Source organism: Bos taurus, chromosome 10, assembly GCF_002263795.3.
Source record: "Bos taurus isolate L1 Dominette 01449 registration number 42190680 breed Hereford chromosome 10, ARS-UCD2.0, whole genome shotgun sequence".
In the NCBI taxonomy this organism is placed as follows: Eukaryota; Metazoa; Chordata; class Mammalia; order Artiodactyla; family Bovidae; genus Bos; species Bos taurus.
In genome coordinates this window covers 10,458,627-10,479,537 of record NC_037337.1, presented here as the reverse complement: position 1 = coordinate 10,479,537, position 20,911 = coordinate 10,458,627, and the positions used below count along the sequence as shown (strand labels likewise).

The 20,911-nt window shown below is 36.5% G+C and overlaps 1 protein-coding gene across 2 annotated transcripts in view; it reads left to right on the top strand.

Annotated features, from left to right (window-relative positions):
• The window catches only part of HOMER1 (homer scaffold protein 1), a 139,769-nt gene that overhangs the window by 67,241 nt on the left and 51,617 nt on the right, over nt 1–20,911 (top strand).

Genomic DNA, 20,911 nt, shown 5'->3' with positions numbered 1-20,911 from the left:
CACTAATTATTGGCCATGTTGGAGTATTTTTAGGATGTAAGGAGATCTGAGAATCTGCAAATGTAAACAAATACCTATTAGTCATTGTCTTTATTTTTATCCTTCTTTGGAAACTTTTGACCTAGGTAGTTTTAATTAAAATTAAGAAAAAAGTTCTCCTTTGTCATGCATCTCTTTTTGGACCAGTTCAAAAAAATAGAATTCTTTAGCATATTCAGAAGAATGGTGAAGTGAGATACTCCAAACTCTTTTCATGAGAATTTTAATTTTGATTGAATTGGTTGAATATTAGGGGTACAGGACTAAACTTATTAGAGGCATTGAGGGACCTCGTACTCAGCCCAAGGAAGAAGAAATTTAAGGTTTTTCTTAGGAATGAAAGGGGGGAAAACTGACTATGAGGCTATTCCAGTTTGTTTCTAAAAATGCAAATAATTTTGCATAAAAGAGGCACATTTTGGAGTTTTCATAGAGGCGATGCTCTAAGTATTTCAGAATAAGCACATTCTCGTTTCTATAGCTGTAAGAGTGACTGAACGTGTGAACATTTTTGGTTCATCTAGTCTGAAGACTGTCTGTTTACACTAATAGTAAACCATATTACTACTAAAGAACAATGTGATTCATATGCAGTTTTTAAAATATTTGTATTGAGGAAAGCAAAAATTTCTTTCCTGTTTAGCACATCCAATTAGTAAATAGATGTTAACTACAGTGAACATAATTATAAACTTGATTTCTTTGGCTAAAACTTAAACAAGACATGTGCATTGAATACTGTTGCATTAAGAAATACGAATTTTTGTATTTATCATTGGTAAAGCTGTTTCTAATCTACTTTTTGCACCTAGAATTTTCTGAGTGTTTATTACTTTTCTAATCTTCAGTGCTTGGAATTACTAACTGCGACTGGTCATCTATTGATTTTCTCTGTTCTTGGGGGTCAAGTAGGAGTTACTTTCTTTGATGTGAAGATACAGCTTATTTGACTGGAATATATAGGTTAGCCAAGGAGATATTTGAGTTCTGAAAATGAAATTTAACAGGTCGATTTTAGCTTTTGGTTATATTAAAGGCATTGTGCAATCTTAGAGTTTTCTTATTATTTAAAAAGTACTTTAGGATTTTAGAAGATTTATCCTCTGAACTTTTTATTTTATATCAATCAATATTAATGAATACTCACTAAGTTACTTGATTAAAATTAAGATTTCTACCTGAGACAGAAAACTGAATCATTTACAACTAAAGTTAGAATATCAAAATAGCATTAAAGATTTCAGAGATGGTGTAATCTAGGATTTTTCAAACTGTAGTGGTTTGAAATCCACTTAGGTTATTCATTTCATTATGAAAAAAATGAAATGTAAAATTAAATAGGAAAAACCAAAATAAAACTTAACATTAGGAGAAGAAACGGTGTTTCAGGAACATACATATTTTAGCGTGGGCTGGATTCTAGGGTAAAACATCAAAGTTTGAAAGCCTGTGCCTTTGACACATTCCGGAAGTTGGATGATTTGTCCTAGGTTGCTTGGGTTATTAGTAACAACTTTGGGTTTACAGCTCAGCACTTTTGATCCTAGTAGGTACTACCAAGTTAGTTAACAGTGCATTTTAGTCTAATCCCCAAAACAAGCGCATTGTTGTGTCAGAAATTTAAGAACTGTTTCTATGTCAGGAAAACTATATAGAAATAAGATCAATGTTTCATAAATTACACAAAGAATATTAAAATAATTTTTCTTTAAATCTGAAACTCACAAATATTTAAACTTGATACAGCATCCTTTTTAACCATGGCAAAAAAAAAAAAACATTTAAAATCTGTGTTTTTAAGGCTTGCATATAATGTTTATTTTTGCCTTTCTTCCTTGGTACTTATTTCAGCAGGAAAGAATGAACAGCAAAAAAGATATTCTGCCAACATTCCTCTGTTCTGGTTGCTATCATTTTATTGCTAAATTAGGAGCAAAATCACTAGAACATCTATGTGTGTGTGTGTGTGTTTTAAAAGATGGAAGGATATGGGAAACAGTGATCTAGTCCGTCAAGTGGATTGAGTTGATTATAGTAATAGCTATTTAGCAAGCCAGCTTGTGCTCTTCTTAAAATTTAAGTTTTATGCCTAAATCTTACTGATTCATTAATTAACATGCCAAAAAGAAGGCCCTGAGTTTTCATTCGGTCCTGAAAATTTAGTAATGTATTTATAGTTTATTTACTCTATAAGCTTTATTTATTTTTTAAGAAGTACTACTTAGTTTTAAAGAGAAAAGCAAGATTTTTTTTGTTAATCTTTAAACTTACACTAAGTTTCAAATGTATTTGAAAGAGATAATACTTTGGTGAACTCCCACGAACCTATCTCTGAGCTTCAAAATTTAGGAAAAAATGGCCAGTCTTGTTTCATTCCTAATCCTACCCACTCTTCCACGTTTGTATTTTTAGAGCAAGTCCCAGGCATATAATTTCATTCACAAATACTTTTTAAAAATTACTTTTGTATTTTATTATTTACTAAGCCAGTACAACTTTTTATATCTAAATTCTATTTACTGGCATTATAGAGTTACCTTTATTTACTCTTTTCTTTGATTTTTTAAAAATTATGCTGCTGGACTAAATTTTAAAATGTAAGAGCTGCTCGGTATTCCTTAGTCAAGTGCTACAGTACTGTTTTGTGTCCTTGTTATAAACTATGCAAAAATATTTTCATTAAAGAAGTTCTGATAAATTAACACTTTTAAAAGTATATTTATTTGAATGCTCCAGACTTCTAAAGTCTGGAGATGTGTAAAATAGGAAGATAATGAGGATGAAAATGTTTACTAATTTCTTTGGGGAAATAGTATTAAGTTTTATCTGAATTGCTGTTTTTTCTTAGAAAATATTTTTTTTTAACCTAACTGATAATATCCTTTTGGGACTGAACAGGTATACACTGACCCACTGAAGTGTTCAGGGCTTCCTTTGAGGCTGTAGTCTAGATGAACTATATAGTTGACCTTTGAACAACACAGGTTTGAGCTTACAGAGTCCACTGATAAGTGGATTTCTTTCAATAGTAAAAATTACAGTAGCACACAATCCTCAGTTGGTTGAATCTATGGGTGTGCAACCCAGGATACAGAGGACCACCTGGAAAGCTATGCATGGCTTTTTGACTGCATTGAGGGTTGACGCCCCTAACTCCCTGCATTGTTCAAGAGTCATCTGTATACTAAATAAAATACTGTATGCTTGATAATATATACATCTATCTATCTATATAAAATATGGAGGATGGTTTTGTGGTCTCATTCCAGGAGGGATTTGTTTTCTTCATAGTATCAGCTATATGGAATTTTGGAATTGACTCGTTATTTCTCAATGAACTCTAGGATATTTTTAAAGATATAAAGCTATCTAAAATTCTCTCAGAAATAGTTAATTTTATAGTTTTCCAGGGCTGTTAGAGGGTAATACTGAAATGTAACGCTGAAAACTGCAATTTTTTATTTTGTTCATTGTGATTTGATGATTCTCAGATATATAGTAATATAGTGATAAATAGCTGCTGTTACATTTTTGAGAGTTGAGAGCAGATATGTGTATATAGCAATAGTTCATGAAGCTATTTTTATACTGATAAATTTTAAAAAGTTTGATTATCTTAATGGAAAATTGGCTATTTTGAGCACCTATTACATTTAAATTCTTCTAAAGTTTAGATAATGTATTCTCATGGTGCTGCTAGAGTTGATGCATTTGGGGGTATTGCATGTATCTTCTGTTAAAGAGATTTTTCTCCCACTTGGTGTTTTTCCAGCAGATATTCATTAAAGGATATACGCAGAATCATTCCTCCTTAGTGTGTTGATTTGCTTTAAATCAGTATAATGACAATTTTACCATAATCTGAGTGGGTTTATTCCACTCGTATTTAATAGATTAATTACTTCATTTATTATCAGTTTCCAAAAGCTACTATTTTTAAAACTGTGATTAGAGAGTTTTGTACATTTTCAGAAACTAAATTTCATTGGAAAATATACACGTTAAAAAGACAAGCAGTGTTTTATCTTGACTCGAATACATTTTGTACATATTTGAACATGATACAAACAGAAAAAAAACTGTTAGGAGCTCTGGAGTACTATATTCTCCACAGCTGTGCCATTTGTCTCTCTTTTCATGAATAACTTCTAGGGTTATAGTTATAGAAAAAATAGTAAAATAGAAATAATTTCTGTGGACAACTCTTGTTTGAATAAAACTATGTAAAGCTGGGGCTTGATTTCACAAGAAGTGCTTTATCATTGATAAAATTGTAGATAAAAAACATAACTTGTAGGATTCCCCTTATAGTTGCAGTTACAAATATTGTTATTCTACCTCAAATCAAACCTCAAAATTAGAATTAGTTTTTCAAAATTAATTTGAAGGCCAAAACAGTTAGTGAGAGAGTGCAACTCAACATTGTGGAGATAGCAGAATTTCCTTTACTAATTGTAAATAGGTAGCATTTTGTGAGAAGTGCTATGGTAATTTGGCAGTATATATAGGTCTGCATTTTTCTGGGAACTTAGAAGTAATCCATGTATTTTCGAATAAGATGCAATAAAAGTATAGTGAAAAAGAGTGTTTATTCAGTTCAGTTCAGTTCAGTTCAGTCACTCAGTCGTGTCCGACTCTCTGCGACCCCATGAATCGCAGCACACCAGGCCTCCCTGTCCATCACCAACTCCCGGAGTTCACCCAGACTCACGTCCATCGAGTCGGTGATGTCATCCAGCCATCTCATCCTCTGTCGTCCCCTTCTCCTCCTGCCCCCAATCCCTCCCAGCATCAGAGTCTTTTCCAATGAGTCAACTCTTCGCATGAGGTGGCCAAAGTACTGGAGTTTCAGCTTCAGCATCATTCCTTCCAAAGAACACCCAGGGCTGATCTCCTTCAGAATGGACTGGTTGGATCTCCTTGCAGTCCAAGGGACTCTCAAGAGTCTTCTCCAACATGGTTTTTACATATATATATATATATATATATATATATATATATATACATATATATACACTTCAATTTCCTATCTTAAATTTTTAAGAACTAATCTTCATTCTATTTTAATGTCTTCTAAAAGATTTTGAGGAAAATATAAATATTTTCTAAAGCATTTTGGTTGGGAATTATCACTTAATATGGATTATTTGCAAGAAGAAAAGTACTATTCATATGAGATAATGACATTACTAACATACCTCCAATTAGAGATTGTTCCTTCCCCTTCCTCTCTGCCTTACCACTGAAATTAATGGGAAGAATTGTCACCAGTCCATCCCTTGTGATTGTTAGTTTGTATTTTCAGGGTTACTACCTTGGAGTTAGGGGTGCTGTCGCTCACAAAGGAACAGATGTATCTTAGATTAATTATGACCTTTTTCCTAGGACTTTTAAAATTTTCCTAGGAGGACTTTTGAATATTCTTTTTTCCCTCCATTTGTGGTCTTTGAAGACCATGGTGGGGATTCCGTTGGAAGGGAGGTGTGTGATGACGACAGTTACATTCCAGGACTTAGGGGAAAAACACTCTTCCTTTGGACTTGGCTTTCTGTCTTTCCTCCGACTAGAATAGCAGTGTGTGAACAGAGGCAGAGGCCAGGCAAGTCGCATGAATGTGTGATGTTTGTGATGTGTGTGTGGTATATGACAGTCTGGAATTGCCAGGCCTGTGGGAATACATGGTTCATCCAAAGACACTACAGTTTTTAAAACACAAGGCCAAACAGAGAAATGAAGATTATGTGACCCATCTGGTTTCTAGTTTAGACTTTCAAAAGGAATCTTTATGAGTTATTAATATATATGGTTTAGCCCAAGGTAATGATTTTAAGCAAATTCCCACCTAGTAATATCTGTTGTTATAATGCCCTTATTAAGTTCTTGGTGGTGGTATTTGGAAGGATATGATTTGAAGATTTGGAATCCTGGATATTTACTCTTTGGTGACATACTACTCTGATAGGCATTATTACTACTCTCAAATACAAAAAATCTGACCATGTCCCTTCTCTCCTTAAAATATTTCAGTGGCATGATGCATGTAGACCAGTCCACGGTCATCGGATGAGACCCCCCAGCCTCATCACCTTGTGATTTTGTAGCAGCTACTCGCATTTGCTTTTGGTCCTCCACTCCCAGGTGGCGCAGTGGTTAACGAATCCACCTGCCAGTGCAGGAGACACAAGAGATGTGGGTTCTGTCCCTAGGTTAGGAAGAGCCCCTGAAGTAGAAAATGGCAACCCACTCAGTATTCTTGCCTGGAAAATGCCATGGCCAGAGGAACCTTGTGAGCTGCAATCCATGGGGTCGCAGAGTCAGACCCAACTGAGCACACTTGCACTCCGCTTACAACCAAGCAAACATGAGACTGCTCGTCTGCAAGGCTTTGCTCCCTGGGTTTTTTTGATGTTCTGCCTTTTCTTTGGAGTGACTGTACACACACACACACACACACACACACACACACACACACTCCATGCTTCCTTGCACCCCACGTCTGTTTTTGTTGTTAGTCGCTTAGTCTTGTCAGACTCTGTGACCCAGTGAGCTGTAGCCTGCCAGGCTCCTCTGTTCATGAGATTTCCCAGGCAAGAATACTGGAGTCAGTTGCCATTTCCTTCTCCAGGGGATCTTCTTGACGCATGAATCAAACCCATGTCTCCTGCAAGTCTCCTGCATTGCAGGTGGATTCTTTACCACTGAGCCTCCTACTTCTGTCTCTATCTTGATCACCAACTGATGAACCCCAGTATATCCTTATAAGTTCCAGCATTATATCCTCTAAAAAGCTCTGTTTCATGTCTCCAGACTGAATTATATGTCTCCTCTATTAAATCCCTGTTGCCTCCAAACTGACATATACAGGTTGACATTAGCCTCTCAGTCTCTCCTGGGGCAATGATTGTGCTTTATTCATTTATGTCACCGATGATTAGTATACAGTAGGCATTCTTTAAACATATGAAGGGAACGATGTTCCTCCCAAAAATAGAGTATATGCTCTGAATGCCCTTGGTACAGTGCATCAAGTGTGGGGTTACGCCTACAGATTCATAAGACCTTAAGGCTAAAATATATTAATGAACTAGTTATGGTCTTTGAACAGCAGTCACTCTAATCTACTTAAGACTTGAGTTTAACAGAGTTAGTCTAATTGTCTTCAAAATCACATAACCCTCCAAGAGGGTTTGTTTTCTCTATCATGTTTCAGACTCTCCTTGTCTCACTTTTTTTTTTTTCCTATCGTTGTTCAACGCATATTTGCCATCACTTGCTGAACTCCCGTCCAGAGTCTTAGCTTCTGGCTAAGCTTTGTTGAGTTGTATTTCTTGGTAGCGTGTACTGTTTCTAGTCATTAGGGCATGTAAGAGATAAAGAATAAATGTGTTGTGTGGAAAAATACGCATGTACTTTTACTGTCACTGAGATGACAGAAAGGGGTAAATAAGTTGGTGCAGCTTGATCATTAGCATAAAAATATCCCATATATATGTATTCACCTGAGCAGAGCTAACAGAGATACCCATATGAAGAAGAATTACTTTTCCTTTTAATTCTAGCAGGGTCTACTTAGCTATTGATATTCTCATTAATATTGTTAATAGCAGTTTTATTGAGCTACAGTGCACATACTAGACAATTCACCTATTTAAAGTATATAATTCAGCAGTTCGGGGTACAACCAAAACTGGACAAGAGTTTCTACAATCATGACCACAATTTTAGAACACTTCATTGCCTACCCGTAAAGCCTGTGCCCTTAGCAGTCACTTCCCTCTTGCCCTTCACACACGACCTGCCTCCCCCAGTCCTAGGCAATCACTCATCTACTTTCTCTCTCTCTAGATTTGTCTGTTCTGGACATTGTCTATAAATGGAATCACATGATACGTGGTATTTTATGACTGGATTCTTTTACTTAGGATGTTTTCAGTGTTTATCCATGTTGTAGCATATGTCAATACTTCATTTCCCTTTACTTCCAAATAATATTCTATTAACCCACTCATCAGTTGATAGACATTTGGATTTTGTTTCCACTTTCTGGAAGTTCCACCATTGTTATGAATAATGCTGCTATGAACATTTATGTATTTGTGTGGACATAGGTTTTCAGCTGTCCAAGTGTATATCTAGTAGTGGAATTGATGGGTCATATGGTAATTCAGTGTTTAACCTTTGGAAGGAACTGCCAGACTGTTTTGCAAAGCAGCTGCACTGTTTTGAAATCCCCCCAGCGGTATGTAAGAGTTCCAGTTTCTCCACATCATCATCAACACTTGTTAGTTTCTCTTTTTTGTCATAGCCCTCCTTGTAGGTATGCTGTGGTATCTCATTGTGGTTTTGCTTTTTATTTCCTTGATGGCTGATGTTGACCATTTTTTCATGTGCTTATTGGCCACTTGTATATCGTCTCTGAAGAAGTAGCTACTCAGATTCTTTGCCCATTTTTAATTGGGTTTTTATCTCTTTGTTGTTGAGTTGTAATTCTTTATATATTCTAGATGTTAACTCCTTATAAGTTAAATAATTTGTGGATAGCAATATTTTCTCCAATTCTGTAGGTTGCCTTTTCACTTTCTTGATGGTATCCTTTGCAACACAGTTCAGTTCAGTTCAGTCGCTCAGTCATGTCCGACTCTTTGCGACCCCATGAATCGCAGCACACCAGGCCTCCCTGTTTATCACAAACTCCCGAAGTTCACTCAAACTCACATCCATCGAGTCGGTGATGCCATCCAGCCATCTCATCCTCTGTCATCCCCTTCTCCTCCTGCCCCCAATCCCTCCCAGCATCAGAGACTTTTCCAATGAGTCAACTCTTCACATGAGGTGGCCAAAGTACTGGAGTTTCAACTTTAGCATCATTCCTTCCAAAGAACACCCAGGGCTAACAAAAGCTGTTAATTAAGTTCATTTATCTTTTTTTTTCTTTTGCTGTTTTTGCTTATGGTGTCATATCTAAGAAACCATTGCCCATAAGTACAAAGATTTACACCTGTGTTTTCCTTGAGAATTCTATGATTTTTAACTCTTATATCTAGATCTGGCCAATTTTGAGTATTTCCATATATGATGTAGGATTGAATATTTCCATATATGACATAGGATATGATTGCCCAACTTTATTCTTTTACATGTGGATATCCAGTTGTCCCAGGATCATTTGTTGAAAAAACTGTTCTTTTTCCTACTGAGTTTTCTTGGCATCCTTGTGAAAAATTAGTTGACCATAAATGTTTATATCTGAACTCTCAGTTCTATCTCACTGATCTGTCCTCGAGTTCTTCATTATGACAGCTTTGTAGTAAGTTTTGAAATTTGGGATGTGTTTTCTCCTGTTTTATCCTTCCTTTCAGGATTGTTCTAACTAGAATGAGTCCCTAGAATTTCCACGTGAATGTTTGGATCAGCTTGTGAATTCCTATAAAGAAGTAAATTGGGATTCTGATAGGAACTCCACTGAATCTGTAGTGCAATTTGGGTGGCCATCTTAATGGGGTGTGTGTGTGTGTGTTAGTCTCTCAGTCGTGTCTGACTCTTTGAGACCCCATGGACTGTAGCTGTCCAGGCACCTCTGTTCATGGAATTCTACAGGCAAGAATACAGGAGTAGATTGCCGTTTCCTTCTCCAGGATCTGATCTCCCCGACCCAGGGATCCAACTTGGGTCTCCCACATTGCAGGCAGTTTCTTTACCATCTGAGCCACCAGGGAAGTCTGTCTTAATGTTAAGTCTATCAATTCATGAACATAATAATGTTTTCCCACTTAGCTCTTCTTTAGTTTCTTTTAACAGTGTTGTTTAGTTTTCAGAGTATAAGCTTTGCGCTTCTTTTGTTGAATTTATTCCTAAGTATTCTTTTTGATGCTGTTATTAATGGAATTGTTTCTTGTTTCTTCTTCATGCTGTATATAGAAATACAGTTGATTTTTTTTATAGTGATATTGTAGAACATAAACTTGCCAAACTCTAATTAGTTTTATTAGATTTTTAAGTAACATCCTTAGGATTTTCTATATACAAAATCATGTCCTCTGCAAGTAGAAATAATTTTACTTCCTTTCCATTCCTGATGCCTTTCATTTCATTTTCTTGACTAATTACCCTGTTTGGAACCTTAGTACGATGCTGAATAGAAGTGACAAGAGTGGACGTCTCTGTCTTGTTTCTGATCTTAGAGGGAAAGCTCTCAGTCTTTCATCATTCAGTATGCTATCAACTGTGGCTTTTCATATATATTCCTAGTTTCTTAGTTTTTTTTTTTTCCATTACTATTTAGTCTGATTGATTATAATGATTTCTTTCCCATAATTGGTAGCTTTAAGAATCTATGCTTTGCTATTATACAGAGTGAAGTAAGCCAGAAGGAAAAACATAAATACAGTATACTAACGCATATATATGGAATTTAGAAAGATGGTAACAATAACCCGGTGTACGAGACAGCAAAAGAGACACTGATGTATAGAACAGTCTTATGGACTCTGTGGGAGAAGGAGAGGGTGGGAAGATTTGGGAGAATGGCAAGGAAACATGTAAAATATCATGTAGGAAACGAGTTGCCAGTCCAGGTTCGATGCACGATGCTGGATGCTTGGGGCTGGTGCACTGGGATGGCCCAGAGGGATGGTATGGGGAGGGAGGAGGGAGGAGGGTTCGGGATGGGGAACACATGTATACCTGTGGCGGATTCATTTTGATATTTGGCAAAACTAATACAATTATGTAAAGTTTAAAAATAAAATAAAATTAGAAAAAAAAAGAAAAGAAAAGAAAAAAAAAAGAATCTATGCTTTGATAAATATAACAATATGCTTTTCTTATATTTACTTCTTAAAAGGTAATCAATAGTTTATTTTAAAGGGAAAAAAACCCTCAATTTGAGAGGAGGAATTTTTCTTGTAAAATTGTTGTTATTTTTTTAAAAGCCCATCACTGGGCCTCAGTTTTCGTACATAAAAATAGGAAACCTTCCAGTTTTCTAGCTTTTTATCTCTAGAATATATGAAGAACTTTTATAGACAAGGGGATGGGAGTATATTTGCTTCTTAACTGATTTTGTTAGTGATATAGTTGACTCTTTTCTTCATATTTTTTAATTAAGAGAAAACAACTGATAAAAATGTCTTTTTTTTAAAAAAAGAAAGAATGTAAATAATCTTTTAAAAATGATGCCAGATAAAGATGATACAGACGGTAAAGAATACACCTGCAATGGGGGAGACCCGGATTCGATCCCTGGGTCAGGAAGATCCCCTGGAGAAGGAAAAGGCTACCCACTTTAGTATTCTTGCCTGGAGAATCCCATGGACAGAAGAGCCTGGCGGGCTACAGTCCATGGGGTCGCAAAGAGTCGGAGGCGACTGAGCAACTAATCAGGAATGCATGCACTGGATGAATCATAGCGTTATTTCAATGAATGTAAAGCGTGTGCTTATTAAATATGAATAGAAATGCACATAGTAAGTTACTCATTGCGAATAGCTCTGATTTCTAGTGTAAATATTACTCTAGAAAAGACTCATCCTCCAATTTTCCTTGTTGAATTATAGAAATGTTAGTTGATGATTGTGCTAAGTGATCAGTTATGTGATTAGTGCTTCTTTTATGCCAATAGTGCTCTACTTAGTTTACTATGAGGGGTTGCATTTCTGGATGCATATATTTTTCAGCTCACTTGTATGCTAACCTTTAAGCAACATAAAGATGTTGTCGTCATGCTGCAGGACAGTTTAAAACCTACCTGTGCATACAAAGTAGAAAATTAAGTCGCTAGGTAAATGTAGTCAAATTTTTTTACTCTCATTTACTTTGGTAACCAAAATTATTTTTAATTTAAAATTTTTGACAGTAAAAGTTCTCCATGATACTTAATATGAAACCTTAGACACAATTGCATATAAATATTTCCTTCATAGCTGCTTTGGCGTCTAAAGGTTTATGGAAAAGCATGTTAGCAAAAGTGATTTTAGGAAGTATATTTGATCCTTTGACGTAATAGTTTTTTGTAATTGGATCATTTTAGGTTATGCTTTACTCACAAGTTAAATTACTATTAAAGAGGTGACCTAAAGCATCTCTGGCTCTGTGAAATAATAGACTTTTTTTCTCGTGCGATATGGAAGATGAATATTAGTAGTTTGTTCAGTTACGTGAAGAATAATATCACTGGGTATTTCTGACCCCACAAACAGTGCTGTTGTATAATACCTCTTCATGCCTCTTCAGCTTCTTTTAAAAGGTGTAGCTAAGCCATCCTGTCACCATTACACATAGTCAGAAAGTCTGTTTCTTAATCTCAGAGGTCTCATAACCCACCGGACGGACATATGAGGTGTCAGGCCCTAGACAAATATCACATTTTAGTGTTTTGAAGAGAAATAGGTATCTTGGGCAGAAACAATAAAGAAGAAAAGTTACATATCTAAGTGAACTCAATTGCCTTTCCCCCACTTCCCACTTTAAGAAAAGTTTCTGCTTGAACATTTTTTCTTTTTATGGGAAAGCTGGACTCTTTACATCCTAATATCTACTGGAAGGGTGTTTGGGGTTTTTTTTTTCCTTCAATTAAGATTTTTTTCCTACTGTGGAGACAACCTGTTTTCCTCGGTAGATGAGTTCTGTGACCATCTCTGGTTTTGAAACATAGTGGAGTCACCATTTCCATGGGAGAAGAGGATCTGCAGTTTATCCTAATTGAAAAGTTCAAATAGTCCCTGACTGAGAGAGAGTAACTGATACGGATGAAACAGGACACTTTAAACAGTTCTAATCGTCACAGATTTAACTGTGAAGAGTCAAAAGAACTAGTACCTATAATGAAGATACTTAAATGTATGAGTTCCCCAGGATGCCTAGGTAGCATTTAAGGTATCTCTGAGTAGCGGAAGAAAGAAATGATTTGGCATGGCATCTTGTATTTGCCTCTTTGGTAAAATGTGATTATATTTGCTCGATCTAATTTTCAGAAGCCTGAAAGCCCTTGATGGAGAAAATTTTCTGCCTCTTAAAAATCAAAATAACTATTATTCCTGATAAAGATAGTGAAAAAAAGCAACCTAATTTTCCTAGACTTCAAGATAGAACTGATCGGTAGATGCTGTTTCTTTTAAGGCTTTGATGCAGCTATTGTTCTGTGTGTAATCTGATACTCTTTTTCTTTTGTTACCACAGGAGAACACTCAACTCCCCACCTCACAGGGATGTTGTGAGGCAAATTTTAAATGTTCCTAAGAAAAGTGTAGAATTAATCATTTTTGATTCTCTCTTTGTTGGTAGTGTCCACAAACATAAGATTTTATTTTAAAATTTCCTAGTGCTTCCCAATAGTTACAAATGGGTACTTATAGGTGTATTAAAATGAAAGTAGAATAATGAAGTTGTATTTGATTTTATCAGTGAGCATCCTTGTAAATAATTTAACTGCATGAAACGTTGCATTAATTTTTTTTTCAACAAAGAGCTTTTATACAATTATAATTAAAGAAAAGCTAAAGTAAAAGTGTCTGGTTTCCCCTTTTATTTAGTTGAGTTTTAATTACTCATGCCTTTTAGAGAAATAAAATGTAACCCAAACCATCAATTTCTAATGAGTAGAAAATGAAAAGTACAATGAAATAGATATAATTTAAAGGAAAAACTCATAAGAGGTGCCCAGAATTTAGGCTTTGAATAAAATTCTTATTATTAGGTAGAAGTTATTAGGTTATTATTAGGTAGAAGTTATTAGGTGTTATTAGGTAGAAGTGAAATTTTAGTAATATTTTCATTAAAAATAAGATTACTGTAGGAATCGAGATTTGATAAGCAGTTGCTTCACATCACAGCAAATAGAGAAAGAAAATTTGCATTATTAAATAAAGGAAGAATGTTTTAAGTATTAGCTAAAACTCATGCATAGAAAATTCTTGTTAGCCTGCAACATATTTTGGAAAGTAGTTGTACAACATTTTCTCTTCCACATAAACCAACCAGCCCAGTTTTACAAATCAAAGTTAGATGAAGCATGTGGATTATTGGATAATGGCTCCCAGAGTGAGATTCTTAAATGCTATCAAATAATTGCTAGCAAATGTTTCTGCTCCTTTGTTTTCACTGTGTGCAGTATCAAAAGACAAATCAAGTGAAAGGGAATTTCTGAATTCAGGCTTATAATCTGGCATTTGTAAACAAGTAATTTAGAAGATCTTTTCTAAATTACTATATTATTTAAATGTGTGTTTTATAACTTATTCTATAAAAAAATGGGACATTGTCCTAGGTTAAGTGTGTTTCTATCAAGAAATTATTTGAAATCAGAGTATTGCATTTTTTGAACTCCTCACTTAAAAAAAATTAATAGCTTTAGATGAGTTTTGTAAGCTTCACTTTAGCAGAGAGCCTGCTGCTCTCTACTGTCATGCATGCCCCCAAATTCACTCACTCATGTTGTTTAAATTGTTACCCTCTTTAACTTATATAGGGGAGCTAACTATTGAAGGGGTCTTTCTTCAGCTAACTTGGTTTTATCCCTCTTCTCAACATTTTCATAATAAGCTCTCACTTAAGCATTTTATGTGTACATTCAGATCAATTACTGATATGAATCATATAAATTGGTTCATGGTGTATTACTCTTTATCACCTTTGATATGTTTAACACTGCAGGGAGAATAGTATTTTGGAAATCCTAACTTCATAATAATGAGAAGAACACAAACTAAACAGTTTGAGAATAACTATGACATTATGGATAAATTTTACATATAAGCATTAATTTTTAAAAAGCTTCTTTAAGAATAATTTTGAACTTGGTTTCTCTTGCCCATACTGATTTTTTTTAGTATCAAAAATGATATATAATACTGAAAAGTTATTTTCTGATTTAAAAAAGTAGAGCACTTTCTTTTCCTCTCAGATATGGTAGCATCTAATATAGTATGTGCTCTTCTAACAAATCTGTCATAGAAAGTAAACATTAAAGTTGGTGAATACGTGCTTCAGAAATAATGAAGAAAGATAACCGCACTAGTCATCACCTTAACAGTATTCCTTTTTTGATCTTTAAAACTTAGAAGATCTTTAAAACTATCTTGCATCGGTGCCTGTTTTATTATGGGAACAGTTTATAAAATATATCCTGAGCCTGATATAATTCTAGAGAGACTAGTTTCCTGGGAGGAAGTGTGAATAATATAATGGTTTGTGATCATTTGTCGGTCTCTAAAAATAAAACGTGTTCTTACCGTCATATAGCTCTCAGAAATAAAAAGGTGAACTTGGTTCTTCTGACTATGCCACTGGTAGTATTCTTTCAAGAAAACTGCTTCATCACTCTAAGCTGGTTAAGTAGGAGAGGGAGGCGGGGGTGAGTAATGATTTAAAAGGCCCTTTCTCTTGATTGTCTTGAAATGATCCTGCCTCAGTCCAGGAAATGAGTAAGATATCCTCTTGTGGTGGTCTGTGGCTGGGTGTGAGATTTAGTACTGAGTTTATAATCATTAAGAACATTGATATGTTACTGTGCTACATAAAAAACTAGACTATGGAAGTCATTAGCCATCTTCGTCTTTAAATAGAACATTAAGAACAAGAAGTGTCCTGTGCTTTTGCATTATGTGCACACTTAATTAAAATTATTTAAATTCCTTCCAGATGGCATTATGGGTTCAAAATGTGTGATTCATTAGTTATTACTTTTCAACAATAAACTCATTTAAAATTAGAACACTAGCAGAGGAGATCACATAGTATTGTAATGTCCTTGGGTGGATTATTATAATGGGATGAATTTCTGAACTGTAATACTATCTAATAACTAGACTTATACTTTGAAACTCTTAACAACAGTTAAATCTTCTATACTTGGAAATGGATTTGAGTAGTATTAAATCATAAACAGCAAACTGAAAGAAGCTTGCTTTATATAGTGGCTCACTTTGAAACATAATATTAGCCAATGGAAAGTGGTGAGGTCTGATATGCTGTCCTTTGAGAAAGTAAAAATTTAATAGGTAATATATTGTTGAGGAGGGCATGGCAACCCACTCCAGTATGGACAGAGGAGCCTGATGGGCCGCAGTCCATGGGGTCACAAAGAATCAGAGACAATTAAACATACACACAATATATTGCTACAGTAGGAAATAATAGTGTAGGCATTTAACACTTCAAATAGTGTTTGATGTCTCATCCGTGAGTCATAATTCACAGTTTAATACAAATTCTAGACTAATTTGTGGAAAGCATTATGCCTAAAAAGGCCAGGGAATAATACTCCTTGCTTTGAATTCACTGAAGTTCAGTGGAACCAGCTAAGAGAAAGATCATCTTTGTTCTTCATTTTCTTTCTCAAGAGATCCTTTGTATTTTTAAAATAATTTTTATTAGAATATAATTGATTTATGGTGGTGTGTTAGTTTCTGCTGTGCAGCAAAATGACTCAGTTAGACATGATTCTTTTCCCTTGTAGGTCACTACAGAGTACTGAGAAGGGTTCCCTGTAGGTTCTTATTATCTATTTTCATCTCATAATAGTCAGTTTATTTCAGTTCAGAACTCTGAATATTAGGCTATGTGCACTATCCTTAGGGCTTCTAACACTTAGGTGGTATCAGTTCAGTTCAGTCGCTCAGTCGTGTTCTACTCTTTGTGAACTCATGGACTGAGCACGCCAGGCCTCCCTGTCCATCACCAACTCCCAGAGCTTACTCAAACCTCCATGGAGTCAGTGATGCCATCCTACCATCTCATCCTCTGTCATCCCCTTCTCCTCCTCCCTTCAATCTTTCCCAGCATCAGGGTCTTTTCCAATAAGTCAGCTCTTCGCATCAGATGGCCAGAGTATTGGAGTTTCAGCTTCAGTTTCAGTCCTTCCGATGCATATTCAGGACTGATTTCCTTTAGGATGCACTGGTTGGATTTCCTTGCCATCCAAGGGACTCTCAAGAGTCTTCTCCAACACCACAGTTCAAAAGCATCAGTTCTTCAGCACTCAGCTTTCTTTATAGTCTAACTCTCCCATCCATACATGACTACTGGAAAAACCATAGCCTTGACTAGACGGACCTTTGTTGGCAAAGTAATGTCTCTGCTTTTTAATATGCTGTCTAGGTTGGTCATAACTTTCCTTCCAAGGAGTAAGCATCTTTTAACTTCATGGCTGCAATCACCATCTGCAGTGATTTTGGAGCCCCCCAAAATAAAGTCTGCCACTGTTTCCACTGTTTCCTCATCTATCTGCCATGAAATGATGGGACTAGATGCCATGATCTTAGTTTTCTGAATGTTGAGTTTTAAGCCAACTTTTTCACTCTCCTCTTTCACTTTCATCAAAAGGCTCTTTAGTTCTTCTTCACTTTCTGCCATAAGGTTGATGTCATCTGCATATCTGAGGTTATTGATATTTCTCCCAGCAATCTTGATTCCAGCTTGTGCTTCATCCAGCCCAGGGTTTCTCATGATGGGTACTCTGCATAGAAGTTAAATAAGCAGGGTGACCTGCTTGATGTACCCGTTTTTCTATTGGGAACCAGTCTATTGTTCCATATCCAGTTCTAACTGTTGCTTCTTGACCTGCATACATATTTCTGAGGAGGCAGGTGGTCTGGTATTCCCATCTCTTGAAGAATTTTCCACAGTTTGTGGTGATCCATACAGTCAAAGGCTTTGGCATAGTCAATAAAACAGAAATAGATTTTTTTTGGAACTCTCTTGCTTTTTGGATGATCCAACAGATGTTGGCAATTTGATCTCTGGTTCCTCTGCCTTTTCTAAAACCAGTTTGAACATCTGGAAGTTCACAGTTCATGTATTGGTGAAGCCTGCCTTGGAGAATTTTGAACATTACTAGCATGTGTGATGAGTGCAATTGTGCAGTAGTGTGAGCATTCTTTGGCATTGCCTTTCTTAGGGATTAGAATGAAAACTGATCTTTTCCAGTCCTGTGGCCACTGCTGAGTTTTCCAGATTTGCTGGCATATTGAGTGCAGCACTTTCACAGCATCATCTTTCAGGATTTGAAATAGCTCAACTGGAATTCCATCACCTCCACGAGCTTTGTTTGTAGTGATACTTCCTAAGGCCCACTCGACTTTTCATTTCAGGATGTCTGGCTCTAGGTGAGTGATCACACCATTGTGATTATCTGGGTCGTGAAGCTTAGTTCTTCTGTGTATTCTTGCCACTCTTCTTAATATCTTCTGTTTCCGTTAATATCTTCTATCTTAATATCATACCATTTCTGTCCTTTATTGAACCCATCTTTGTATGAAATGTTCCCTTGGTATCTCTAATTTTCATGAAGGTATTTCTAGTCTTTACCATTTCTAGAAACAGTTTCCCTCTGTTTCTTTGCACTGATCACTGAGGAAGGCTTTCTTATCTCTCCTTGCTATTCTTTGGAACTCTGCATTCAAATGGGTGCATCTTTCCTTTTCTCCTTTGCTTTTTGCTTCTCTTCTTTTCACAGCTATTTGTAAGGTCTCCGCAGACAGCCATTTTGCTTTTTTACATTTCTTTTTCCTGGGGATGGTCTTGATGTAGACGTGACTGGAGATAGAAGCAAGGTCTGATGCTGTAAAGAGCAATATTGCATAGGAACCTGGAATGTTAGGTCCATGAATCAAGGCAAATTGGAAGTGGTCAAACAGGAGATGGCAAGAGTGAACATCAACATTTTAGGAATCAGTGAACTAAAATGGCCTGGAATGGGTGAATTTAACTCAGATGACCATTATATCTACTACTGTGGGCAAGAATCCCATAGAAGAAATGGAGTAGCCATCATAGTCAACAAAAGAGTCCGAAATGCAGTACTTGGATGCAGTCTCAAAAACGATAGAATGATCTCAGTTCGTTTCCAAAGCAAACCATTCAATATCACAGTAATCCAAGCCTATGCCCCAACCAGTAATGCCGAAGAAGCAGTTCTATGAAGACCTACAAGACATTCTAAAACTAACACCCCAAAAAAGATGTCCTTCTCATTATAGAGGACTGGAATGCAAAAGTAGGAAGTCAGGAAACACCTGGAGTAACAGGCAAATTTTCCTTGGAGTAGAAAATGAAGCAGGGCAAAGGCTAATAGAGTTTTGCCAAGAGAACACACTGGTCATAGCAAACACCCTCTTCCAACAACACAAGAGAAGACTCTACACATAGACATCACCAGATGGTCAACACTGAAATGAGATTGATTATATTCTTTGTAGCCAAAGATGGAGAAGCTCTATAGAGTCAGCAAAAACAAGACCAAAAGCTGACTGTGGCCCAGATTATGAACTCTTTATTGCCAAATTCAGACTTAAATTGAAGAAAGTAGGGAAAACCACTAGACCATTTTGTATGACCTAAATCAAATCCCTTAAGTGGTATAGTGTGTATAAGTCGCTTCAGTCGTCTCCAACTCTGTGTGACCCCATAGATGGCAGCCCACCAGTTTCCGCCATCCCTGGAATTCTCCAGGCAAGAACACTGGAGTGGGTTGCCATTTCCTTCTCCAATGCATGAAAGTGAAAAGTGAAAGTGAAGTCACTCAGACGTGTCCCACTCTTCACGACCCCATGGACTGCAGCCTACCAGGCTCCTCCGTCCATGGGAATTTCCAGGCAAGAGTACTGGAGTGGGGTGCCATCGCCTTCTCCAGGTATAGTGTGTATAGAAGTCTGTTTGTTAAAGGGCCTTGAAGTGAAGTGAAGTAAAGTCGCTCAGTTGTGTCCAACTTGCGACCCCATGGACTGTAGCCTACTAGGCTCCTCCATCCATGGGATTTTCTAGGCAAGAATACTGGAGTGGGTTGCCATTTCCTTCTCCAGGGGATCTTCCCAACTCAGGAATCGAACCCTGGTCTCCTGCATTGCAGGCAGACACTTTAACCTCTGAGCTACCAGGGAAGCCTCGTTAAAGGGCCTTAAGTGAGTTTAAATAGTTAAACTTATATTTTTATACTTTTTAATTTTTTATAGTTTTATCTCTACTCATTTTATTTCACAATTGTCTCATGAGAAATAAAACATGTAATTTCTCCATTTCCAGGAAAAAAAAAGCCTGAGGTGTAAGGAAGATAGGGAGTTTTTCTAGTAAAATCTATAGATATCAGAATTAGAATTTGATTCTAATCCTCTGTTTCTCTGCCCCAGTTTTCCCCTAATTCATCCTGAAGAAATTTTAAGCCATGTGGAGACCAAGCTTGAAAAAGATGACAATTAAAATTCATTTGTTGTTTGGCACAATAGTCTTTGAATATGTAGTTGAAATTCACCAGTGAGTCGTGGGTCTGTAGGCATTTAATTTATTTGAGAATATATTATGTATTCAGGTTAAATCAACATGGTCTTGTTGATTTTGTAGTTACTTACATTGACAGATATCTTAATAGAGGTTTGTGTGTATGCTTGTATGTGAGTATAGTCATGATATTATGATATTCTTGATGATACATAGTTGCAAGCAAAGGGAAATCATTAAGGAATCTTAGATTTGGGTTATTTATATGGGTATGCTGCTGCTGCTGCTGCGTCGCTTCAGTCGTGTCCGACTCTGTGCGCCCCATAGACGGCAGCCCACCAGGCCCCGCTGTCTCTGGGATTCTCCAGACAAGAACACTGGAGTGGGTTGCCATTTCCTCCTCCAATGCATGAAATTGAAAAGTGAAAGTGAAGTCGCTCAGTAGCTTCCCGTTCTTTGGGACCCCATGGACTGCAGCCTACCAGGCTCCTCTGTCCATGGGATTTTCCAGGCAAGAGTACTGGAGTGGGGTGCCATTGCCTTCTCCGTTATATGAGTATCAGTTCAGTTCAGTTCAGTCACTTAGTCATGTCCGACTCTTTGCGACCCCATGAGTCACAGCACACCAGGCCTCCCTGTGCATCACCAACTCCTGGAGTTCACT